The sequence below is a fragment of the Apodemus sylvaticus genome, chromosome 12 (genome assembly GCF_947179515.1).
Source record: "Apodemus sylvaticus chromosome 12, mApoSyl1.1, whole genome shotgun sequence".
Lineage (NCBI taxonomy): Eukaryota > Metazoa > Chordata > Mammalia > Rodentia > Muridae > Apodemus > Apodemus sylvaticus.
In genome coordinates this window covers 61,276,934-61,304,434 of record NC_067483.1, presented here as the reverse complement: position 1 = coordinate 61,304,434, position 27,501 = coordinate 61,276,934, and the positions used below count along the sequence as shown (strand labels likewise).

At 44.0% G+C, this 27,501-nt stretch overlaps 1 long non-coding RNA gene and 1 pseudogene across 1 annotated transcript; both read right to left on the bottom strand.

Moving 5' to 3' along the window:
* Positions 1 to 4,123: 4,123 nt before the first annotated feature.
* LOC127697348 (uncharacterized) lies at positions 4,124 to 15,322 on the bottom strand. Its single transcript, XR_007980452.1, has 3 exons — positions 15,118 to 15,322; positions 7,526 to 7,678; positions 4,124 to 4,395 (listed from the first exon to the last, which is right to left on the bottom strand). It is a non-coding gene; the product is annotated as an uncharacterized LOC127697348 (long non-coding RNA).
* A 558-nt stretch (positions 15,323 to 15,880) lies between these two features.
* Positions 15,881 to 16,229, bottom strand: LOC127697875 (peptidyl-prolyl cis-trans isomerase NIMA-interacting 4-like; annotated as a pseudogene).
* Positions 16,230 to 27,501: the final 11,272 nt, after the last annotated feature.

The window sequence follows — 27,501 nt, the reverse complement described above, 5'->3', positions numbered from 1 at the left end:
ACACCACACTGAGCTGCTCTAAGGCTGATTTTTTTTTAAGTGGTGGTTCTTCAGTCCCCGTGCATTCACCGGCTGCTGAATATTTCCTGCTGGACAGCCTCTCCTGAGTCTCTAGTAGCTCTTTCACTCCCACCCCCACTCTAGCCCCACACAGGGACAACCCTGCGTAGCCTTTCCAGCGCCTGCTTGGACAGGGTTTACCACTTCCTCTCCCCTGTCTCCTTCCCTGCACCCTCCCTGCCCAAATCAGGAAAGTCCCAGGGTGTTTGCCTCACAATACAAACCGGGAAGTTCAAGGATCTGATGCGGACATCAGCCAGACCCTGGTCACCAACTTCCCAGAATCCTGAGTCAGTCGAAGCACCTCACAGTTTAGCTCTGACAGCCTCAGGGGGCGCTCCCGTCCAGGAATTGAAAATCTTAACTGTTCCCTTTAGTATTTCAAGATCCAGTAGGGAAGGAAGGGCTAGAGACTAAAATAAGGGAGCCAGCAGGCGAGATGACAGCTGTAAGTGACCACAGGGGACACTGGGTACAACTTCGCATTCTCCCAGATGCTGAATCTGTGGCCAGAAGATGGAAGACACATCTTCAGTCAGACCTAATTTGAAGCAATGTGTAACGGCAAATGTCAGAGTCGCCCGTTGATGGAGCAACGGGCACTGCTTTCATCTTCCCATAGCACAGTATTTTTCCACTAGTTCAAAATATGGATATTCTTCTGAGGATAGCATTTTACTAGGTAATTAAGTAGTTGCACTTGTGTTTTATAAGAATGTGGAAGGACTTATTGAAAAGCATAAGTAAACTGCTCCATACAAGTATACACTCCCTTGAGAGACCTCAAAATACAAAACTCCAAGTTTAAAAACACATTGAAGTGTGATTGCTTCCTTAGAAATGTGTCATTTAGTTTGTTGTATTGTGTTATAATAGAAAATTCTCACTACATATTTCTTTCTTTTTCCTTTCTTTTCTTTTTTCTTTCTTCCTTCCTTCCTTTTTTGTTTCTGTTTTGTTTGTTTGTTTGTTTGTTTGTTTGTTTTTCAAAACAGAGTTTCTCTGTGTAGCCCTGGCTGCTTTGGACCTAGCCCTATAGACCAGGCTAGCCTAGATCTCAGAGGTCCACCTCCCTCTGCCTCTCCAGTGCTGGGATTAAAGGCATGCACTACCACAGCCAGCTTTTCACTATATATTTTAACTCTGAGTTTTCCATTTAAAAAAGGGAAGGGGTTGGAACTCATGGAAAATAATGTAGAATACATATGAATTCATGTATCCTTTGGGCACTCATATAATTAACAAACTAAATGTGTATTACTGGTTTTTATTTATTTTTAAACAGAAAGAAGTAGGGATATTCGTAGAATAGCAACATTGAACCAGTCCTACCTTCTGTGCCAGTTCCTCCTGCCTAAGAGGCTCTGTGAGCCACTGTCTTCTCCAGAAAGTAACAGTTCAGATCTGATGGGCTGTGCGTTCTGGTAACACTGTGACCCATGGTGGGAATACAGAAGTCACCCTAGGCTTGTCTCCACCTTCCTTTTTGGGGGAGGGTACAGATTACTCTCCTTCCCAGGGGCTCAGTTCTCTGGAATATAATGCACATACAGGTGTACTGGAATATTAAATAAGATAGGAAAGATAGCGTGTCTTGGCATTGCCCGTTCCATCACAGGTACTCAGTCATTCTGGTTTTATCTCTACTTCCTGCACTGCCGCTCCCCCATTGGACAATTGCATTAACACTAGGAAGAACCCACTGACTGAACCAGAATACACCTGTACTCTCAGGACTTGGAAGGCTCAGATGGGAAGACATAAGTTTAAGAACAACCCGTGTTATGCAGTGGGTCCCTGTCTTACAATAAATAAATGCATGAATAAATAAACAAACAAACAAACGAGCCAAAGCCATTCCGGGAAGCCGAGAGGTCCTGCACACTCTTGGCCTTAGCGGGTAGCTGCCGGTAGCAGGATTTTTACCCTGCTCTTGGTTTGATGTTGTTTCCTCTGCGTTTACCTGTGTTTGCTCACTCTGACCTTACTTCATTCCCTGGCCGCCCCTCCCTTCACTCTTGCGACTGCTTCCTGCTCCAGTGTCCCTGGGTTCCCACCCCCTGCATCTGGCTAATCCCTCAGGGGGCTCAGCTTTCCTCCATGGGAATTTTTCTAACCCCTGACCAGTCTCTCACTATTTGTTTTCATAGCACCTTATGCCTCTCCTTCCTCGAACTTACAAGTACCCTTACATAAGCTTCTGCTTCCTGCTGCTCTGCCTCCTCCGCCAGGCTGGAAGCTCACAGAAGCAGTGAACTTCTTTATTCAATCCCTTGACATGGCACAGGGCTCTATAAATGTGTGTGGACTGAATGGATGGATGGATGAACGCTCTCCCAGAGGTCACTGCCATCCGCAGGAGGCGACCCACTCAAGAGTGGCAGCTCCATCTTTCCACTTCTTTTCAGGACTCCTCCAAATGGTCTTTCCCCTACATGCTTAAAGGAACGAATTGATTTATGAGCAACATGAAAAATCTGACCACAGAATCCTGATTCAAATTTTCGCTCCAACAGTCATAATACCCTCTGTGTCCTCTACTGAGGCATCCGATCTACTTTAGAGCATTCTAGACCGTGGTCAAAAAGAGCAGGAGTTACTGATAACCAGCTCAGAGGTTCCATGTTGAATCATAATTAATAGAGATCCTGGGTTCACCCTCTTGAGAATCCCAACTTTTATTGACCCTCCAGATAATCAAGTAACCAGGTAACCAGGCAGGAACTCTTTAATACCAACTCACTGCTTAACTAGAATCAGTCACTTTAATGACATCTGCAATTAGAGAAAGAAAAAAAAAAAGCACAACTATGGACTCCTCTGAATTGTGGCCCAACCTACTCTCCTTACTCTTCTGTTTGCTCTTGTCTTCTCTATGGAGCAAACAACAAAACAACAAGAAGGCCCCTCGCCTGAGTGATCAGTAGTTTTCCCCTTCCAGCCCAGGCTGACTTAAGAATCAGGTTGAATAGCCACAGGCAGCTAGCTGTATAGCAACTATTTTCCAAAATAGCTTTCTGAGTTTCTGCTGAGTTTGGGTCAGCCCTCAGGCTTCCTGACAATACTGCTTTGTTCTTGTTTCCTTCTGATACCTGATAGGCGCTGTGCCATTGTGCTGAGCAGACGCCTATGCCCACTTCACAAGCCCCCAGAGATACACTGTCATTATGAGGAAAACAATAGCCCAGCCCTCGTTCTTGGATGGTATATATTCAAGGATACAGTGTTTAATTCCTCTGTTTCCATGAATAGTCTTCAAGATGAATAGCTTCAAAATTCCTGATTCTCTCCCCTCCCCCACTCAAATAGCACATCAAAGTCCTCCCAATTCAGCCTAGGGAGTGCCCATTCCAGGAATTCAGACTTCTCTGGGTGAGTGTGACCCAAAGGTGGAGCAAGAGTGGTTTGAGAAGGAGATTTTGGTGGCAGCAGAGATCTTTGGACAGAACAGAGTTCAATTTCCCAGACATCAGCAGAGCCCTCTCATATCCTGGAGAGCAGAAGAGGCAGAAAAGAAGGAAAGAAGAGCTGCAGGCTAAAGGTACAACAGCCTTGCTCATTCCAGAACCTAGAGAGGATATCGGCTGCATGATCAGTGGGACACCAGGTGCCAAAGGGCAGCCAACACTAGGGAGAAGTCCTATTCTTCTGTACAAGTGTCGAGGCATTTGAGGGATAATGATCTTTGAGACTAATATCTCATTGGTCTATAGCTTGGTGACAGTGTCATTAGCAGACATCAGCACCATCAGGAATGTCACTGTCATCCTTAACAGCAGTGCTGTTAAGGATCCTTACATGACTTCTTGGGCAGTGAATGTCAATAAGAGGGGCACAGCCAAAGACAAAGCCCGTGCAGAGGCCATATGCAGAGGTACAAGAGCACTCGTATGGGGTTTCTTGATGAGTCCTAGAAATATAGTAGAAAGAGATCTTAGAGCAGTGGAGGACATTAGGATCTATAGAGCAGCAACTGTCATTGTTAATGTGCCTCTGAACTCAAGTCAGCTCTGGCACAGACAGGACACAAATAACAGCAAATGATCCAGTATCAGTGCCGAGAAGGATCTCAGAGTTTATTTAGGCAAAACTCCCAGATGGTTCAAGTAAAAATAACAAGGACAAAACAGGTTAAGCTACCTGCTCTGGTTTCATGGTCATGGCCAGTCAGCAGTACAGGCAGGGTAGGAGAGCAGGTGCTCCTCGCCAAGCCTGATATGATACTTGGTGGGCTCCTGTCATTCCATAAAGTGTCCATACTATCGGGAGCTTCTGCTGTCCGTGGGAAGGAGGGCTCTTCTGGATGCAAGTTGCTTGGAGTAAAGTCCAAGATACCTTCAGGGAAATGGCAGCCTAGTAAAAAATCCACGGAGTAGCACACCTTTGGAGGGGGCTTCTGCACAGAGCCCTGTCAGAACACACTGCCAAGAGGTGCAGAGTCTCGTAGAAAAAGAATATTACGGAGCTGGAGAGTGCTTTCTGCCCCAGCACAAGGGCTGAGCTTGATGCTCCTCCCACCCCCCTCCCCCCCACCCTCCCCCCTACCCACCCCCCACCAGCACCTGTGTTTAAAAAAAAAGCTGTGCATAGTGGCTCACACTTATGGTCCCAGTGCTAGCACGTGAGAATATGTGAATCTCTGAGTGTGGCCAGTAGCCAGCCTGACCTAACTGGTGAATTCCACATCCCTGTGGAAAAACAAAACAAAACAAAAACAAAACAAAACAAAACTGTCCCCAAAACAAGATAGACAGCTCTTGAAGAATGACACCTGACGTTGACCTCTGGTTGGCACAGGTGTGCACATTTACACACATACACCCATACTACACACACACACATCGCATGTGCATGTACACATCTGTATGCTCAAAAGAATATTAGCTGGATTGGTGTCTAATCTGTTCACCTGTGTGTCCCTGTCTTCACAGGCAGAGCTGATCCTCCATTTAATACCAAGCAGGGTTCCTCAGGACTAGGGCATCCTCCCCGCCCCACCCCCACTCTCTCTTCACTGAGCCTTTGTGTCTTACAGAGGCTGTTGGTTGGTTGTTGGTTTGTTGGCTTTTAGGTTTTGGTGGGCTTGGGGGGGGGGGCTTTGTTGTGTTTGTTTATTTGTTTATTTGTTTTAGTTTAAAAAATTATCTTCCCTACCTGTTCTGTTCATTCACTCTTGATGCTGCCTGAGGAAATCTGAGGCTATTTGCTTCTGCTGTTTAACTTTGCAATCTGTCACCTCTGGCTTCCCCAAGGTGAAACAAACTAACCCCTCTATCTACCAGCTCTTAATGTTAGAAGGAGGCTTGCTTTTATCAAGCCATGTTCCCGACGGGGAGAGGACACAATGTCCCTCCCTGGTGGCCTCATGTGAGAGCGTTCATCTACAGAGCTGGAGCTTTCTGTGGGAGGCCGCACTGATCACATGGGAAACAGACTCTTCAGGGCCACAACTCTGCAGTGAGCCAGCAGGGCTGAGAGAGGGCAAAAGCTGGAAGCCTCCTTAGAGTTCCACCTTCCCCTCTACCCCCATTCAAAGCAGGGCGGAAAACCTGGGAAGAGTACAGTGGTTCAAAGCTGCAAAGGCACAAGAGAATATTTGGTCTTACAGCAGATTACAAAGCATTCTTTTAGACCTGTCTTTAGTTTTGAGCTGCTAAGTGCTCACCACATTTTGTACTTTAAAATATTAGTAGGGGCTGGAGAGATGGCTCAGTGGTTAAGAGCACTGGCTACTCTTTCTGAGGTCCTGAGTTCAATTCCCAGCACCCACAAGGTGGCTCACAACGATCTATAATGGTACCTGATGCCTTCTTCTGTCTTGCAGGCTTACATACAAACAGAGCACTGAGATACATAAAACACATAATTAAAGTAAAATGCTAAGAAGGGGCTGGCGAAATGGCCTAGTGTGCAAAGTGCTTGCCACACAAGTGTGGGTGCCTGAATTCTGACCCCCCAGCAAACATGGGAAACTTTAACAGCAGCTATGGGGGAGTAAAGACAAGAAGATGGGGGAGTGGACCTCACTGGTCAGCTGGTCTAGCCGAAATGACAAGCTCCAGGGTCAGTGAGAGACTCTGTCTCCAAATAATGATGATGATGACGAAGATGGTGGTGGTGATGGTGGTGGTGGTAATGATGATGATGTGATAGGGTAGGCTGCTGGTGAAATGGATCAGTGGCTAAAGGACTTGCGACCCACACCTGAATTCTATCTCAGGAACTAAGGTAAAAATGCCACATGTGCAGGTGTGCATCAGTAATTCCAGAGTCCTATGGTAAGCTGGAAGGCGGAGACCACCACGAGAGAATGAAGAAGAGGCCCATGGGCCAGCTAGCCTGACCCACGAACATGCCGCAGCATGTACTTGTCCCCTCATAACATACTAACAATACATTTTAATTTTAAGAGGATAAGCAGGCCTCATTTTGGCAGCACATGTGCCACAGAACAATACAGAACATTATTAGCATGGCCCTGCTCAAAGATGACACAAAAATTTGTAGATTTTCCCATGTGAAATGGGAAAAAGCCGACAGCAATAGAAAAGGATGCACAGAATGGATCTGTGGTTGTCACAAGTACAGAGAGAGAGAGGTGGGGGGAGCGGGGAGGGAAGAAGGAAAGGGAGGGGGAGGAGAAGGGGAGAGGGAGAGGGGAAGGGATGGGGGAGGGGAAGGGGGAAGGGAAGGGGGAGGGGAAGAGGGAGAAGAAGGGGGAGGGGAAGAGGGAGAAGAAGGGGGAGGGAAGAGGGAGAAGAAGGGGGAGGGAAGAGGGAGAAGGGGGAGGGGAAGAGGGAGAAGAAGGGGGAGGGGAGAGGGAGAAGGGGGAGGGGAAGAGGAGAGGGAGGGGGAGAATAATATTTTGGTCACATCTGCATGAAAACAAGGACAGCTGGAGTCTGGGAGATCCAAGAGTAAAATCTAAATCTGAAGCTGGATTTGCAGGGATCAGGGGCGGTCAGTCTCAGGCAGGGGAAAAAACTAAAGACCATTGTTAAAGACTAAGAGAATTCGTTAGCCTAGGAAGGTTTCTCTGCCAGAAAGGTTTCTCTGTTTTGACTTTATCCATATTCAGGTCCTTTGGGGGTACATTTTCCAATTTAAAATAGCAAATTTCCCCCTCCTTTTTTTTTTCAGAACAACAGCGATAAAAACAACAAAAAAGAAGGTCTTTGGAATGTTAGAAAATATTTTTTTGTTTTGTTTTAAAACAAATGTTTTTGATTTTTCTAGTGCTCATTTACCTGTGATATCTGTTTGGGTTTTTTTTTTTTAACTTTCTTGTTTAAATATTCCCACCAAAATGGGATTATAGCTGCCTATACTAAGTCCCAGGAGTACTTGCAGAGACTTTTTAAAGATGCTTTACCAAGCGCTGTCTCCCAAACAAAGCAGAAACTCCTGCATCTCTACCACGGCACCTTCTCTGCCTCCCCAGAAGACCAGGGCCAAGCACACAAACCTGGTGATTTGGTGAGCAGTGAAATATTCCTCAAAGGAGCGAACAGCCCTGGTCCATCCCATCAGGAGAGTTCCCTTCACTGAGCATTTCAGTTAGACTGACATTTTAGGGAAGCAACAGGACCGAGCAGGGCAGTTTTCAGCCTGCAGACTCCTGAAAGACAGTGTGGGTACACTTAATCCCAGTTGACACACAAGAAACAAGACTGACGTAGCACAGCCACACATAAAGTTGACTGCTGATTCACAACAAGCCCAGGTGTCCTCCCAAGTATACAGTCTCCAGAGAACTCAGCCAATCCGGTGAGCAGTTAGTGGGCTGTAAGTGGTATGCCACGCAACTATCCTGGGTGCCTTACTTTGTTTTGTGTGACTAACCTAGAATACTTGAGACTGGGTGGTTTATAATAAAAGATTGTCCCCCTATCCTCCCTTATACTTCAAGAGACTGTAAAGTCATAGAGATCTGGCAATGACCCTGCTGGGTTCTTGTTTAGTAGTAGACTGAAGGGCAAAAGAAAAGAGAGAGATGAAGAGAAAGTGGACATCATTGCTTTTATTTAGTTTAGGAAACTCACCCATTCTGCTTTCATTAGACCTCACCATGCTGAGGACCATGTCTTCAGCATGTCGCTATGGGGACATAGATTCAGAGCATCCAAACCAAACTAGAGAGTGTGAAACTCCTTCCTCGCCATCCCGTCCTGCCTTTCTGCACCCTTCGGTGACCAAGGCTGACACCTATCCTATGGCCTCTGAGGATGGAAGTCATGCATATGGTGTTGGAAGAGGGATATAAACAAGAGAGGATGCATACAAGGCTCAGAATGAAGGATATAAGACAAGTGTGCTAGGAAGGCCAAGCACTTTGTAGTTCTCAGATCAGACAAGGTTGACAGGGAAGCCTGGAACCACCATCATTCCAGCCAGTCAGTCTTGGCTTCACTGTGGGCTGCCATGACTCCATTGGTATATCTCCTACTCAGGTAGGGACCAGGTAGTTCATGATCTTTCCTATTTATTTGTGGTTAGAACTCTGCTGGGTACCACTCTTATTGACACTGTCATCCCCACCATCACCGCCAACAGGAGCAACACTGACATGCATTCGGTACTTCACAGTGGGTATGCACATTCTGTTCATAACCACTTGCTCATCCATGCCCACAGCAATACCACTCCGCTGCTCCGGTGCTGTGTAATGAAACGACTACACTTTCCTTGGGCCCTGGAAGTGGATATTTTTAATAGTATAACAATAAAGATGGGGTAAGACAGAATACTGTTGAATAACCTGGAAAAGGGAGGCCCCTAGGAGATATATGTCTGAGTCAGTTTGCTGAGAACACTTTGTTAATATTTCTATCATCTTGCTACTGAGATAAGAATGTAACCAAAATAAAAATACAGGCCTAAGTAATAGAATTTGCTAAATTTTCCTTTTGTGAAATAGGATTGTGTTGGAGGAGGGGTTCTGATGCTTTGATTTAATCAGGAATCTGTGGGTACTGCTGCTGAAGGTCCTTTTCCCCAGTTGGTTCTTGAACAATCAGTAAAGATGCAGTACTTTCAGGTTCCCACAGGCTAGGAGAGAGGAGGAGGAGAATCAAAATACTGGGGGGTAGGGGAAGACAAATAAACTCAGAGCTACAGGGGAGATCTTCTAAAATATTGGTGAAAAGGGAAAGTGGCCCATGGGCTTCACAGAAGGTAACTGGGCAACTAAGCTGAGGGAAGATTTAGAGGTGCTGAGCTAGGAGTAAAGGTAAGGGCATGCTAGCCATGGGAGGCTTAGAAGAGACCAGCCATTGAGCCAGTAAGGCAGGTCAAAAATGAGCTCATGTATGTGTGTCTTTCATCCACAGATCTGAGGTAGCTCCTGGGCTGGTGTGCAGCTGTGACTTACCAGGAGCTCAAAGGGGAGTAGCCAAAACTACCAGCTACAGGATTGAGACCCATGGGTCGAATTATATGTGAAACAAATAGAACACAGACTGCAAATGATACAAATGCAGGTAAGTGTTTAGCTCTTTGAAAAATGCTTCTAACTTAACATTACAAGTACTTTCAAGTTATTAAAATAATCATTGTTATATTCATTTAAAAATTAGTGTGTGTGTGTGCCACAGTGCACATCTGTCGGTCAGAGGATAACTTCAGGGAGTTATAGATTCTCTATTACTCTTGTAGGAGAAGCCCAAGGAAGGAGCTGAGGTCATCGGGCTTGTTGCAGGTACTCTCAACCCCTGAGCCAGTCTCTATTATGCCCACTTCAAAGGTGAAAATTTTCCAGGTGTATAACTCAGTGGCATCAAGGACAAGAACAAGACAAACACCTTGGTCACAACCTCAGAGCAATATGAAGTCCAGGTGTCTTAGAGGTTCTGGGCACAAGTGTCAATAAAATGGGACAATAGGGTTTTTTTTTTTGGTTTGACACTCAATAATTTTCTCATTTATGAAGTTAAAGTAAAAGTCATAAAACATTAACCTTACTAATACAGACCAATTATCAACAAATAACTGGACACAACATTTGAAATATGGACATCTACATATACATAATCATTGATATATTGGTTCTTGGTCAATCAATAAAAATGTGGGACTTCCAGGTTCCTGCAGGTGAGGAGAAGAAGAATCAAAATACTTGGGGGAGAAAGACTGAACACAGACTTAAAGCTACAGGGAAGATCTTCCAAAATATAGGCCAAAAAAAAAATATATATATATACACACACACACATATATATATGTGTGTGTGTGTATGCATATGTGTATGTATATATGTATATATGTGTATAAGTGTATATGTGAATGTGTATATGAGGATATATATATATATATATATATATATATATATATATATATATCCTCAAACTCAAGAGATCCTCTTGCCTCTGTCCTCTACCCTCCACCCCTGCCCTTGCCTCTGCCTCTCCAGTGCTGGAATTAAAGGTGTGTTCTACTACCGCCCACTACAATAATGTATTTTAAAAGAACCTTTCCAAAGTACAGAGTACACTGTCATTAATAGCAGTCTTTAGTTTACCTGATTCCTACAGATCTCTTGTTTATAGTTCTTTTAGTGCCCCCAACACACATATAGACATAAATATATACAGTGAATATTTTCCTGTGGGGATAGAACTAAACAGTAGAAGTCAAAATAGTTCAATAGTTTCCCACCCAGGCTCCCCTTAAAGTTTCCATGGGACTCTATGAAATTATAAGATATCCCCTTCCTAGAATCATACAACTGTATCTTGGGGCAGTATATAGAAAGGACGAACAGGAACAATGTATAAGGACTCATGTATAAAGTTCATGATAAAGACCCTTCTAATTAAGGTTGAAATCCAGCATTGTCTGGATAATCTTCTAAGCTCAGCACAAAATGGTGGACTCTCGTTAGTAAGCAGGGTTTCTCCTTCCCTGACTTTGTCTGGAGATCTCAAACCCCCACACACCTTTAGCTGTGGAATGCCTTGGTTAGATTACAATCTCAGCTTCCTTTCTCCGGATTAGAACACAACTAGTGCTCCTGAGATTCCTGGAGTGCTTCCCCATACTAATGAGGCATCTCAGTACCTTAGCCTTCAGCCAATGACCTTTTCACACCCTATATATTTCTACCCCCTTCCCCAAAACTATATGACCCTTGATTCACCCCTGTTAAAGTTGATCTGTCTCCCCAAAGCTGGTCCCAGAATATGACATCATTTCCATCATACCACAGGCCGACTGAAACCCTGTTCATCCCTCTGTTCTCTTCATTCTCCTCTGGAGGGAAAGGAAGGCCCACAATGAGTCCTATTACTTTTTCTTAACCTAAAACAATGTTTGTTTGTTTGTTTGTTTGTTTGTTTGTTTGTTTGTTTTCTTTTAAAAGATCCTAATCGCCCGGGCGTTGGTAACACACGCCTGTAATCCCAGCACTCTGGAAGGCAGAGGCAGGCAGATTTCTGAGTTCAAGGCCAGCCTGGTCTATAGAGTGAGTTCCAGGACAACCAGGGCTACACAGAAAAACCCTGTCTCGAAAAAAAACCAAATCCAAAAAACAAACAAACAAACAAAAAAAAAAAGATCTTAATCCCAAGAGACAGAGGGCACATATTTGTACATTCAAAACATCCCACTTGACTTTTTAAAAATAAAAGCTAACTACTAAAGATAAAAGTGTTATGTTGTCACTGTGACTGTCATCAGAATTCTTGCATATTTTGCCCTGATTCAATTTTATAAAACTTCTACAGTGCATTCTGAACATACACAATGACTTATCAACTCTGAAAAGCCAGTGAAAGAAGACAGACAAGAGGACGGTGATTTAATGGTGATGCAAGTCTTTATTTGTGGGGGAAGCTGCAGAAGGAGCAATCTGTATGAATCAGAATTCTATTATCAAGCTGGGTAGTTGTATCACAAAGAGGGTGTCGGGGAGGAGGTTGGGAACTTTCCTTTGGGACTCACAGTTGGTCATTGCTAGGAATACCCGCTGAGTAGTCACTTGAATGTTAGAAGATCGACAAACACCTGGCTGGGGTTTCCTAGGGCAGAGAAATCAAGAATCCCAAGAACCAAGGTAACTTACTTCTAGGCCCCAAGTGACTGTATTTACTGTAACCGTCTGTCACAGTCCAACCAATCTGAAGGAGCTTACAAAACGGTGTGGCCCTGGCTGACATCCACACTTTTGTGTTATTAGCTAGGTGAAGGCAAAGTTGTCATTTTCTCAACAATATCCTGCAAAAAATGGGAGCAGTATCCTCATGGGGGGCAGGGAGGTGTCTCAGACAGTGTCTGGTATCAGAGGTTTTGGAGGAGAAAACTGTGAGAGGAAAGTCTGTCCTCGACAGCTTCCAAGCCTGCTAATAACTTTCTAGCTGCCTAAAGAGCTCAAGCACTAAAACCCTAAAATCACTTAGGATGCAGCTGTGAAGTCACTTGACTGCTACTGACTGACCTGGAGGGTATAGACCGGCCCTAGGCTCTCCACTCTTGCTGATGTCAAGGCATTGCTTGGCAACCAAGGGATTATGATAGATAGATAGATAGATAGATAGATAGATAGATAGATAGATAGATAGACAGATGTTAGATTGTCAAAAGACTACCAAAGTGTGGATCAACCCTAAATGACAAAGATAACAGTTGAGGACACATGGTTCAGATTAATAGCATCACTAATAAGATCATAATATATTCAAAACATTTTTTGCTTTGAAGATACATAAACCCAGCTTTAAGGTTATTCACCAGTGGTGGTATTGGGTGTGGTCTTCATCTGATATGTAGATCAGGTAGAGCAAAGGAGGCATGAACAGAATTATCAGAGCTGTACAAACAGTGGCAACGTGTTACAGAAAGCATGGAAAAGCTTTACTTAACTTGATTATAGCCAGGCAGCTGTGATGTGCCTGCCCGAATGTCCATTGCTCATGCTGACCTCATAGCCCACGCTGACCTGTAAAGTCTGACCCACTATTTGCTGTATACTATTATAAATAATGTTAGCTTTGTAGCATAACAAGCTGTACCTTAGTAAAATAACTTTTAAATAAAAATAGAAGACTATGACAGGGAAGATTCAAAGAGCTTCCCCCTCCCAGCTTGCTTGGCCATTTTTTTTTTACCAGCTTTCCTGGGGACTTGGTGACCTTGAGAAACAGAGGAAGAAGTCCCAGCTTTGTAGTCCAGGTTGGCTTTTTGTGACCAAGAAATCCAATGCCCTCTTCTACCTCCTTGAACATTGCACATACATGGTGCACACACATACATGCAGGTGACAAAAACTATTAAAGGGTCACAGCATTAGGAAGGTTGAGAACACTGTCTTAGAATATCTCAGCATAGCCTTTCATCTTCCCCTAACATGACTAAGGTCTAAATTATAAGCTAAAGTAGTTAATAGTTGAATCTCTTCTCTCTACCCCCAATGCTTGATCAGTTATAAATGCAAATTTCACCACATTCCCCCATATCCTCAAGTGTATTTACAATGGCTCTGTATTATTCTTAGCTAATCCTGATACTGAAAATCACATGGCCCCTGCTCAGTTTCTCAGAAGTCCGTGCCAGGTGGGGCCCTCACCCAGAGCAGGGGATGAAGTTTCACAGGGATTTGTTTTGGCATGTTCTCTATGTGGACTATGTACACGCTACATCCTGGACCATTAAGTCCCTAGAAGGAGAGGATAGGCTCAAAAAGCCAGTGAGGGACCCTAGAGAAGCCAAATCCATACTGAAAATAATAAAACTGACCCTAAAGAACCAAGCTTAGTTTCTGTAAAGTTAAAATCCCAAACCTTTGCCTTGTAAGGCTGGGTGATGCATGAGAGCTCTGTGCTGTATCTAAACAGCCCGGAAACCTGTGTAGCCAGGTTCTGGTGCACTTCCTGCCTCCCCAAGTGCCTGTGCTTAGCCTTCAACCAGAGAGACAGCAATGTAAGCCCTGTTTAGCAAGCTGAACATTGACCCTTCTCTTAAGCATGTGAGACATAGCCAGGGTTAGCAGAGCCAACCTTGTTTAAAGGTAGATTTGCTTGGATGGTATGAATTGACATCTCACTGAAGAATTGTTGTCCCTAAGAGCTTGGCTGAAGATGGATGACCTTCTGACCTCACTAGAAGCTAGGTCCGGCCCTGCTATTTGGCACAACAGAATCAAATCACCTCGGGTTTCCAGTTCTTGAGATGTGTGTGCAGGTGATCAGACACAGCCCAAAACAAGAACTGGGTGCTGTAGTTGGGCATGTGGCTTGGTGGACTGAGACCTGCCCTATTATTATTCCTTGATCTAGTCTTTCTAGGCTGGTTTCTATGTAGCACTTCCAAGCAAACACTGCAGAGAGCAGCTGTGACTACAGCAGGGACTTGTGTCAGGAAACATTTTCCTTAGAAGGAACAGAAGAAATCCATCCATCCATCCATCCATCCATCCATCCATCCATCCATCCATCCATCCATCCATCCATCTACCCATCTATCTATCTACCTACCTATCTATCTATCTATCTATCTATCTATCTATCTATCTATCTGTCTGTCTGTCTGTCTGTCTGTCTGTCTGTCTGTCTGTCTGTTTGTCTATTACCTGTCTCTGTCTTTCTCTTTCACCCAAACTTTCTCCTCTTTATTCTTAATAAATGGTGAAACTTCTGGCTGTCTGGTGGCTTGATGTCCTGGTGCCGGCATCTTCATCCAGAAGCTTACACTCATGTATGACTAGTTAGTTAAATTGTCCCCAAATGCAAATCAGTGAGTGGTTACAAAGCCTGAGCGAGCCCTAAACCTTTCAAACAAGTCAGCTCTGGCCTTTAACCTAACCATTCCCCTTTCCCTCGTGATCAGCTGCTCTTTGGCACCACAGCAACAGGTCATGCCTTCCTCCTTCTCAATAACTTCACAAGGACTCCGTAGCATTTCTGACTGATCTGGCTCATGGTAGCACTAGCAGAGCGTGTGCTTCATTTCCATTCATTGCCAACATTAGCTACTGGGTTCCCCATGCTTCACAGGGTTCAAACAAGATCTCAGCCTGCCCCACCCACCCACTCCCACCTTCCCCCATCCCCCTGACCCTGTCCTCACAGACTGTGGCTCGGCTCTTGACAGTTGCGCCCTGCAGCAGCTACTGTGTCAGCTGTGAATGAGGCTCAAACAGTTGAAAGCTGAGAGTCTGTTCCAGCAGCCTCTGCAGAGACTTAGACATGTCCACCGCATGAATCTGCAGAGAGAGGCAAGTGGTCACGAACAGGCCATCTCATGAGATTTCCTGTGCTTCCTGCTACTGTTGCTGCCCCAGGCCACATGTCCCAAGAGGAGCTTTTCTCGTGCTGGCTCAGCATTTATGCTGCCAGTTGTGGCAAAAGCCAGATGGAGGGGGTGTGACCGGAAAAAACGATGAAGGAATATGCCCTCCAGTTTTTCTTGTTCTATTTTGAGTTGCTTTAGGGTTTGATTTTTTTTTTTTTTTTAAGCTGGTTTATCTCTGACTTTTTAAAAAGCAACCATGAAAAGAGAAAGTCCTGGGTAAAAAGACAATGAATCGAAGAAAAAAAAATCACTAAGTCAGTTCATGCAACATTTGCAAAGAAGGGTCGTGGTGTGCGGTATGCAGTGTGCAGTGTGCAGAAAGCAGCCAGGGCCACTGTGGAGTTGATCCCCGGTGACCATATGACAGTTTAGAGTAAGCATTGGAGAGAACAGGATTGTCAGTCACAATCTTGCAGGCCTGTTTTCTTCAAAGTGAGGGAATGAATGCTGCCTAATCAGTCACCTCATGCCAGAGCGACAGTGGTCGAACTCCCTAATGACTCTGCTATTCTTTTTTGTTTCAGTCTTTCATGTGATTTTATTTTCTCCCTTCAACCATAATAATGACATCCGAATTGTGTCTTAACTGGTTGGTCTGTAAACGCAGGCTTATCCATCCCACTTACAGGCAAGGCAAATGCTGCTTCTTGAAATGGCCCCGCCATGGATGCTTTGGTCATCCAACCCAAGTCACCCCCTTGGCTGGCTTTATCTTCACTATATTGTGTGGCCACTTCACTGGATCTAGAATGTGTGGCCTTTTACTGCATTGCCACCACCTTTAGGACCCTGAGATTCTTGTCAGCACTGTCACTCCCAGGAAAGGCTGCACCTTCTTTCCCTCCTTTTCCAGAACCACTTTTCGCCTTCAGTGGTGGCATCTCTTAAGCTTTCAGGTGAACTCTCAACTCTTTGCTCTTCTCTCAGGAGCCAACCTCCACCTGGATCCGTCCTCCTCCGGTATCCTGAGCGGTGTTTAGGCCCTGGCCCTGAGCTTTGTCTTTCAATCCTGTGCTTCCTGAGACTGTTGCTGCCCAGGCCATTCCCAGAAGCCATTCCTAGGAAAGAGACCCCAAGTACTTTGCATCTCCCACCAACAGAGTCTCTCCTTATAGTTATCACTGATCCTTCCTCTAGGCCCTAGCCCTGAGCTCTGTTCATCAGTTAATAGAACTCATTTTTACTATAAAGGTCACACAGGTGCTTTGTTACCTTGCTAGGGAATGTCTATGTAGCTATGCCTAAAACTTTGTTGTGATCATCAGCACATGGAAACTCCTTCCCAAAGTTTTACTATGCTCAAGTGTGTAAGAAGAATAAGCCACAAGGTCAGACTCTGAAGGGTTTTGACTCAGTGTGTGCAAATAATGACTCAAGTTTCATTCTCCACCTCTCTGGGATTGTCACCCAGCCAGCCATGAGGCCTATGGGGTCCCTGACAGAGCAACAATGTTGAGCCAGTCAAGAACTAATACCCAAGTTCTTCTCCTGACTCCACTCATTCCCAGATCCATTGTTCATTGTTCCAACAGTAAACCACCAAGTTCAGAGCTGAGTGTTCAGGAAAGTGAAGAGCATGTGTTGGTTAATAGTTTGTCCCAGTGACCAGCAAAGTGCACATAAGATACTTATAGAGTAATGGATGGAAGTAATTTGGGCTGAGATTAGCATTAGACTGAGAGAAGGATACTTAAACAAAAACAGATATGCTACTTTAGGTCCCACTGAACAATTGCTGGCCTTTCACTTTGCCCATATCCTTAGAAAGGACTCAAGTGAGTCCTTTTCAATCCATTCCCAATCATACAGTCAGATACTAAGAGCTCATCTAATAAAAATAAACATTTGGAGGCTGGAGACATGGCTCAGCAGTTAAGAGCATTGACTGCTCTTCCAGAGGACCTTCTTTCAGTCCTAGTACCTACATTGTAGCTAACAACAGATCGGGCAATTCCAGTCCCAAGAGGTCCAACACCCCGTTCTTACCTTGGTGGGCACCACACTCATGTGGTACACAGACATACATGTAGGCAAAACACCCACATACATAAAAGAAAAAATGAAAAACTAAACATCTAACAAAAAAAAATTCTGAGTAGGCAGCACATGGTAAGTAGCCACACAATCTTTTGGGTGAAGTTGGTGTTAGTTAGCCTGTTCTTGTGTTCTCGGTTCTCTGTACACACATATGCAACCATATCCTGAAGACTTAACTGATAAGGGTGTACTCAGTCCCAGGCTTTACTTACAAATCTAAAATACTGTAGCATCAATTTCTAGCATCTATTGTTTCTGTTCATTTTCTGGTTATGAAAAGTGGCAGGTTTCCTTTTGGCACTAATTACAAACTTTCCCCCACACCTCCCCCAGCATCTCTCTGCCCTCCCTCTTGCCAGTTCCTTTCCTTCCTCAAAGCAGTCATGCCACATGACCTAATACCCCGATGTGAAACTTTTTAAGTCTACGGGGATGACTTGTAAAGGGCTTACAATAGTTAATACAGGAGTGTGGTGGCCATTCTGATTAAGAGCTAGCTGTTCAACCTTAGAAAGTAAGTTCCGTTAAACAGCATAGTCACATTATATATATTGAAAACTATATATAATATATATAGACATGTATATGTCTATCTATTTATCTTTCTGAATGTGTGCATGCACATATGCATGTGTGTATGTGCAGATGCATGCATGCCAAAGCACACACGTGAAGGTCAAAGGAACTCCCCCCCCCCCCCCCCAGAAGATGGTAGTCTACCTTGTTGAGTCTGGAGATCCAACCCAGACTGTCTGGCCTACCTACACACAAGTGCCTCCCTTTAAACATCTAGGCCATCTTGTATGCCTGCATTTTTTGTTGTTGTTGTTGTTGTTTGTTGTTGTTGTTGTTTTTTAGATTTGGTTTTTTTGAGACAGGGTTTCTCTGTATATCCCTGGCTGTCCTGGAACTCACTCTGTAGACCAGGCTGGCCTCAAACTCAGAAATCTGCCTGCCTCTGCCTCCCAGAGTGGTGGGATTACAGACATGCGCCACCACTGCCTGGCGGCTGCCTGCATTTTTAAATGACACATAAACAAGAAGGTAAACTTCATTAAGATGAGATTTTTTTTGTCCTGTTCACTGCCATGTCTAAAATAATACCTGCAGTAAGGAAGCCAATATATGTTAGAGGAGTCAATTGCACACCGGCATGACTGAATTACTTTAGGATAATTTTTGAAAGATTTTATTTCTGTTTATGTAAGTATGACTCTCTGTGTACGTGAATGCTTGTGTCCACAGAGGCATCAGATTCTCTGGGGCTGGAGTTACAGTCAGTTACAGCCTGCCTGACATGGGCATTGGGAATAGAACTCAGGTCCTCTACAAGAGCAGTACGTGCTCTTAACCACTGAGCTACGTCTCCAGCCCACATATAGGCATTTTAAAGCAAAATGCTTTGGGATAAGCAAGGGCTCACCTCAAAGGTCTGGTGACCTAAATTCAGTTCCTGTGGTGCAGGGTGGAAGGAACCAACCCACACACTCAATAATAAATAATATTTTAAACATGTGCTTTGGCTATAAGTGTACTTAATATAACAGTCATGAAACACAGTTTTGAAACACACCATCATTTTATAGGGAGCTCGGGAATTTGCAGTCTAAGGGCAGCATCCAGATTAAAGGACATGCCTAATAACTCCACTTTCACTTATATCTGCTTTCTCTATGACTGTATCAACCTCCCTACCACGGTGTCTTCTCATAAGAGTCTCAATCTAAACATTAAACAACTTTGAGCCCATATTCCGTGGGCTATCTTTTTTATAGTTGTGTGTGTGTGTGTGTGTGTGTGTGTGTGTGCTCCAACAGCCCTCCGGTCTTCCCCTTAAATCCCTCCCTTGATTTTTAGGTGTTACTTTTAACTTTATATGTCTCCACCTCATCTAACCTGATTAACCCTTACAGGTTAGACATCACTGTTTTTTTGGTTTTTTTGTTTTTGTTTTTTTAAATTGATTTATTATATGCAAGACACCAGAAGAGGGCATCAGATCTCTTTACAGATGGTTGTGAGCCACCATGTGGGTGCTGGGATTTGAATTCATGACCTTAGGAAGAGCAGTTGGTGCTCTTACCCGCTGAGCCATCTCTCCAGCCCAACATCACTGTCTTAATAAAGATCCTGAACCCTTAAGTTCAAAGATTTCTATATGAAGCTCCTGTATGTTTTTAAACATGAACGAAAGGCTCTAGTTTTGAGGTCTTAGCAACGGATGAGTATGACCACAACTCATTTAAGTAGTTCTTTGAATGAGTTCACAGTAAAGTTTCTCTGTGTAGCACTGGCTGTCTGAATCTTGCTCTGTAGACCAGACTGATCTCAAATTCAGAGTTCCTCCTTCCTGTAAAGTCGTGTGCTACCATCACCTGGCTAACTTTAAAAATTATCTTACTATTGTATGTATTTATGATATGGTATGTTGGGGTAGGGGGAGCTAAGACAGCAGGAAGGAGGAAAGAAGAGAGACAGAGAGAGGGAGAGTGTGCTGTGTGTGGAGATCAGAGAACAACTTTCAGCAATCAGTTCTATCTTTCCTGTGGATTCTGGGGACCAGCATCGGTTGTCAGGCTTGCATATCAAGTATGTTCAGATGCTGCTGCGCCATCCACTGGCCCTGAAGCATATCAAATAAAAGGAAGATCCCTTGGGACTGGAGAGATGCCTCCGTGGTTAAGAGCACTCGTAGCTCTTGCAGAGGACTCTTCTGACCTCCAAAGACACCAAACACTCACATGGTGCGCATACGTATATGAAGGCAAAATGCTCATACACAAAATTTAAAAAGACAGACAGATAGACCAACAGGCCCACCCCTTAGAGGTTTGAAATTCTGCAGCTGTACAATCCCATCTTAACTCAAGAATTTGCTCAAGGAAACCCACTGAAGGACACACACACACACACACACACATACACACACATACATGCGGGGTGGGGAGGGAGAGGGAGAAAGAGAGAAAGGAAACCACAACCCTGTCAAAAACAAGCAATCAAACAAAACAAAACAAAACAATCCCATGAAGAGCCAGAGATCCAAGTAGGAGTACTTCGGAAGTCCTATTGTCCTGTTGTCCAGGACTGACTGAGGTTGCTCATATGCCCCCAGGTCCACATAGCCTCTCAGCCCCACCTTCCTCCACTCCAGCCTGTAACATCACCCTAGCACCTACAAGCGCCTCAGTTCCTAGGCATCTGCAATGGCTACAATGGAGCTAGGCTGCCTACCTCAGCCCCTGAGCCCTTTAATGCTTTTTTCTTAAAGATGATGCTCCTGAAAAAACTTCAACTACCTCTCTGCCTCCTCGATTTTTTCTCCATGAATATATTTGTACAAACACCTCCATTCAAATACATTTGTCAGGATCTACCAGAAAGACAATGTAACCTAAGTAAAGCAAAGTCTGCCAGAGATAAAGAAAAAAGGCCAATGGTTCTGAGCACAAGATGCAGCCAGGAATGAATTTAACACATGTTGTGCCTTGGTTATGACTCCTCTAAGAAATTTCCTGGGTTTGGCTAATTTAAACATCAGACATTATTAGTCACAGTCCCAGGTGGAGGTAGGCATGGTGAAGGCTCGGCCCCAGGTTTCACATTGTCTTCTTGTATCTTCACAGGACAGAGAGTAAGCAAACACCAGCAAACAATTGGGAGAAGGTGCAAACAGTGCACAGCATTCAGAATCTTAGGAATTTACTAAAGGCGGCTTGCGATCTGGCTCAAAGAGTTTGAACAGATAAGTGGAAAACGGAGTAAGATACACAGTTCACAGGCTCAGACAAATATGGCTACTGTTCATTCTAAACTACCCAGGTATTTGTAAGTTTTGGATGTTTTTGAATGTACCCAGAAGGCCTGCAATTCCTTGCTGCCAACGTAGACTTCATCAGTAGCACCTGCCCATCTGTTCATACTCTCCCTTCTGTTCCTCAATCAAGCCAAGGTCACTAGAAGTCACCCAAGGACTCTGTAAGGCCTTTGTTTCTTTATTCTAGAATGTTCTTCCCTCACATACGTGCACACCCAACTTGTTCTCCACATTCCTGCTTCAGCTAGAAACCCCGTTTTCAAACACAGGCTCTGCTTCCTCGCTCCAGAATTTGTTTGCTCTTTTTCTCATCGTACCTAAGAACCACATAAAATATTTTTATTTGTATACACGATAATCTTTTATTATGCCCTCGTCTCATGTGTAAGATCATGAGCACAAGAACTCGGCTCTCTTAGAACTGTGCCTGGAACATATTAGAAGCTTTAATAACTCGAAGTCCTCAACAAGGGGAAGGTTTTTCTGAAGGGTTCTCATTAAAGACGCTGACTTAATACATGTACCTTCAGAAGCGTTTTTACAGCAGACACAGCAGACACAGAAAGCAGTGCACAAAAGATTTAATGTCATGTGACTCAGAACAGGATATTCTGGGGGGCCCCTAAGAGTTCCGTTTGCACTTTCTCCTAGTTCTGAGATCCTCTCGCTGCACAGAGATGGTGCCGAGCTTTCAGTCAGAGACCAGACTCCACTTCCCTCTTCACCGACACACACTTCTCCATCTCCAGCTTCAAAATGAAGAGTTGTCAGCAAACCAAGCGGTAAACTCTCCCAGCCTGCTGGGGTCTGAGCCTGTAGCCTGGCGACTGCCACACGCATGCGCTCTTCGCTTCTGCTTGCTTACCCGACTCTTCATTTAAGAGGAAGAACTTGTCATCCGGTCCACTAGATTTTAGTCATTCTACCTTCTCAGCCTGGGTGACTGTAAGTCTCCTAGGACATCTCAGTGTCCAACTGCATCCTGTCATTCTCTGAGCACAAACATAAGGAGTCCTTCCTACCCTCGGTCTATAGAGTTTGCTCCCCTTGCATTTGTTTCCTGAATCATCTGTTCATGTTCTCTCCTTTGTCCTGGGGCTCCAGACACACTGGTTGCTGACTAGCTGTAGATCATGTGCGGTCTGCACCTGTCGCAGGACCTCTGTACTACTGTGTCAGACACACTTTTCCCTAGGCAGCTACACAGCTCAGTCCCTCCCTTTCTCCAGCACTGTGCTCAAAGGTGTCCTCTGAGTGGGGCCTCCACTGGACATGCTCTCTAAAAGGCACCAACCTCTGCCTAGCATTTCACATACTTTGAGCCCATGTTTTTTCTCCCCCACTGTTATCACTAGATTCAAAAATCTATCTCAGAAGGTGGAAATGAAATCAAGGACTAAGAAAATATACCGAGAATAAAAGTGGTCGAAGTCACAGAGAGTAGATATTCTAACCTAAAATTAACAAGTGGTGAAATTCTGCCAAACCCAGGAAGCAAGCAACAGGAAGGACACAAATTCATATGGTCAAAGGGTTTTCTAGTAGGACCTGGAGGTGAGGCCGCGTCCCTCGGTAACAGTGCAAATGGCACAGCTGTTGCAAGCAGGGCATGGTGGTGCATGCCCTCAATCCTAAAAGTGTGCAATTTTAGGCAGCCTAAGTGTCCTGAATTTGTGGTCAGATGGGCTACACTGTGATACCTTGTCTCAAAGCAGCAGCCATAGGGCAGCGGAGCAAGACTGCAGAAAATGGCCAAGCAAGGAGAAAGTGGAACTAATTTCCATAGCAATACTAAAGCTTAGATCCTATTCTTATAGGAGCACAAACATAGGCCTGGGCATTTTCCAAGGGGGTCATAAACTGTGTCTGTGACTGCCACATAGGCCAGGGAATTGTGTTGTGCTTTGCAGAGTTGCTGGACACCATGGGGGTCTAGACTTCCTGTGAACAGGAAGCCCACAGCTGCAAACATAGCTGGAAGGAGAACCATGGTTAACACCACAGAGAAAGTGTGGATATGGTAAAAGAATTTGTTTTTTTCTAAAAACCTCTTGCATACAGAATACAGAGTTCAGAATTCAGAACACAACTGCCATTTGCTTTTTCTGTTTGTTAGGTTGGGTTTTTGAGACAGGGTCTCACTAAATAGCTTTGACTAGCCTCCAACTAACTATGTAGACCAGGCACGGTTCCACCTCAGAAATCTACAGGCCTCTGCCTCCAGAGTATCAGGATTAAAGGTGTGCGCCACTTTTGATTAAGTAAAGTCATCAGGAGAGGAAGGGAAGTTTAGAATAAATTAGCTATGATCAGCCAAACTCCCAAGAGCCAAACAAAGGCTGGGCTTGTAACATGGTTTGCAGAGTTCTTCTGTAGCATGCACAAAGCCCCCTGCCTTCAGTCCCCAGCACCACAGAAACTAGGCACAACAGCATGCATCTGTGATCCCAACACTCAGGAGGTGGAGGCAAGAAGGCATGAAGTTTAAAGTTGTTCTTGGCTGTATAATGGGTTCCTAGCCACCTTGGGATATATGATAACCCATCAATAAATAAATGCATAAATAAAACAAGTAAAGGACAATTTTATTTCCCAGCTCCTAAAGGGCATATTAAAGTTCAGAGAAAAAAAATATCTTTTGAGAAGGGCATTGAACACGCACCTTTAGTCCCAGCAGTGAGGAGGCAAAACAGATGGATCTATGTGGAGCTAGCCTGGACTATGTAGAGAGTTCCAGACTAGACAATGAGACCCTGTCTCAGAAAAATAAAACAAATAAGCAAAAGAAACCAAAACAACAAAACCAAAATCTCAAAGCTGACCTAACCAAACTGATTTTATAACCAGAAAACAACCATCTTCCCGACCCTGTGAAACCCGCAATGTCATCAAGGGAGGGAAGAAAGAAAAAAGAAAAAGTACGTCATGTAACATCAGTATTGATAAGCAGTATTAGAATGTGGAACAAGCTCTGGAGAAATAGCTGACTATGGCTCAAGCCGGAAATAAACAAGAAAGGTTCAAAACATCTCAAGTGCCAGAAAATAAGGAAGTGCTCAAAACTAAAAGAGGAGGAGGAAGAAAATTGATGGGAGCACTCCAGAGGAACACAGGATGAAGCAAAGAGGCTGCAGTTGGGAGATCTAGAAGCCTTAGAGCCATAAAGTAAGGACACCTCAATCAACCCAAGGTGCGGGGGTAAATAACCAAGACTATCTTCACTGACATAGATAAGCAGGGAAATCTCTGGGGAAGAATTCCAAGTAACTTGTGTAGATAGTGCCGTATCAGGGAGGCGGAGCCCAGACTCTCAGATGTGGGCCACACCTAGAGATGCTTTCAAAGACTACAGGACAGAAAGGATTGGTAAGAAGAGGACAGAGTGTGGTAAACAGGTAAGTCCCAGAGAGAATCATTTCATAAAATGCCTGACTGGAAAGACATTCCAGTAGCTAATTCCAGAGTACTGCTCAGTAGCTAAGGGCACTTGCTCTTGCAGATGATCTGAGTTTGATTCCCAGAGATCACATGGTAACTCATGACCATCCATAACTCTAGTTCCAGAGGGCCCAGTGTGACAGATACTAGCACATCCAGGTTGATAGACTACTAGTCACAATGGCCACATTCTAGAGTCATCCCAGGTGTCCAAGAAACGAATTTGTGAAAAGAATGTGGTGTATATGTACAACATGGGATTCCATTTGGCTATAAAGAGGAACAAAAGCATATTGTTTGCAAGAAAATGCAACTCTTAACCACTCTTAACCACTGAGCCTTCTCTCCAGCACAAATGTGCTGTTGCTGCTGCTACTACTGTTGTTGTTGTTGTTGTTGTACTGATGGTGATGGTGATGGTGGTGGTGGTGGTGGTGGTGGTGGTGGTGGTGGTGGTGGTGGAGATGGTGGTGGTGGTGGTGGTGGTGGTGGTGGTGGAGATGGTGGTGGTGGTGGTGGTGGTGGTGGTGGTGGTCATTCCTTGGGAGGTGCTCTGTGTGCTCTTCAGACATAGAGTTGAAAGAGTGAGACAAGGGAAGTCATTTAGAAAACCAGAGGTCAACAATTGAGAGCAAGGTGATAGTGGCTGAGACTAAGGCCATCATTGGGGATGTTCAAGGTCTCTAACTTCAGGATGAATTTCAAAAGTCAAAGGTCGAAGGATTTGCTAATAGGTGCAGTAGAAGACTTGAACAGAAAACGCCACACAGTCGTTGACAGCATCATTCACTCAAAATGCTGGCACCAAGAAGAGACTCCCTGATTAGTTGGTTTAGTCTTCCTGTTGGGAAGGTATTAAGAAACATTAAGAATGAGGCTGGAGAGCTGGCTCCGCAGTTAAGAACACTGGCTACTTTTCCAGAGGACTAGGCTAAATTCCCAGCACCTACATGGTAGCTCACACCATCTGTAACTCCAATTCCAGAGTTTCTGACACCCTCTCACAGACATATATGTCAGCAAAACATATACATATATATGTATATATATATATATACACACACATACGTACATACACACACATGTGGGGGGGTGAGGGGAGTATATGTGGGTGTGAGTATGTATATATATATATATATATATATATATATATATATATATATATATACATATTTATTGATATATATCAGAAACATTAAGAAAGGAAAATTCAGATGATATAATAATCTCTCAGAAATTCAATCCTGATGATATAATTGCAGCTGACAGGAAATGAACTAACATCTGAAGAAGCTTGTACAGTTACAACAGCTACGTGGCTATAGTGCAATGTGCCCATACTTATTTTTGCAAGTTAGAAATAGACATGATGACAGAGAGCTACAGGTATGATGTACCAGGGTCAGTTTTCTGGTTTGGACATTGTGTAACAGTTAAGCAAGATGTGAGGACAGAGGTATGACTTGGGGACTGAGGGAAGGACACAGGGGACCTCTTTGCATTGTGCTTGTGAGTTCTTATAAATATGCCGCTTTTTTAAAGTAAAATAATTTTATAATCAATTTTTTCCCCAGGAGAATGAGATGACAGCAGACCTCTCATGGAGTGCCAATGACTGAAGGGACATGAGTTAAGACTGTGATCTGTTTGTCACGCCCATGCACCTGGGACAGGGAACTGCGGAAGGTCTTTGTAAGTTGTACCTCTGAAGGAGTCATTTCACTTCTGGGTGCCACCGTTGCAGGCTGATAGGCACACTGGATAATAATGGGGTGGGACACTCAGAACTGAGCCACACTGTGACACAGAAGTTGTTAGTGAAGTGAAGATGTTTAGCCAGGACTGCTGCAGACATTCAAGACATAAGAGTTATCTTCAAACAGTTGACAACAGTCACGTGAGAATGAAATTAAACTTTCACAAGACGACAGGCTATCTTCTTAAAGAACATGGAAGCAATCTGAGTTCAGGCCTCTTGATATTAAAACCTTCTGAAGCACCAGAAGCTTCAAAACATTCCCCTCATGGAACCGTAAGTATAGTTTCATTTGGTATCAGGTTCAGCCATTACCTTTAAAGAGGTTCTATTTATTACTATCAACTTCAGTCATCTCATTCTGAAACTATTCCAGAAGCTAACTCAATAGGTCTGGGGTCTATGCTTAAGAATGAAAGGTTATCAGCTCCTAAGATAGGATGAAGATGTTTGAATTAAATATCTGCCTCAACCAAAAGGAAGCAGGACCAAGCACATATCCTATTTTTCCATATGATATATGGATGATATTTTTCCATATGATATATGGATGATATTTTTCCATATGATATATGGATGGAAAGAAAGAGGGATTTAGTACTATACAGGTAATATTGCTATTTGCTGGATAAGATGGTACTTACACTTCCTGCACTTGTGGGATTAAGGCATGAAGATTCCAAGTTCCAGTCTAGCCTGGGCTCACAGCAAGACATTGTCTCAAACAAACAAAATCACAGAAAATTAAAAAAAAAAACTAATGAAAAATATTTTGTCATCATTTTTCATTTGGAGACCATAGTGGTTTGAATGAGAATGGCCCCTGTTGTGGGAAATAATAAAAAATATCACACCATCCAGTGCTATATACCTAGATACTCTCTGCCTTTAGGCTAGCCCCATGAGGTGATTTCCCAGCTCCAGTTTGCCTGCCTCAGAGCCTAACTGTACCTTCTCAGTCATTTACCCCCTGTGGCTAGTTGTCACAAATCCCCTTAACCCTGTAAATCAAAACTCTTGAAGCTTATCATTTATCAGTCAGATTTATATATGAATAAATTCTCAATTCACAAGATGCCCACACAATATCTTATAAGGGATGGATAATTAC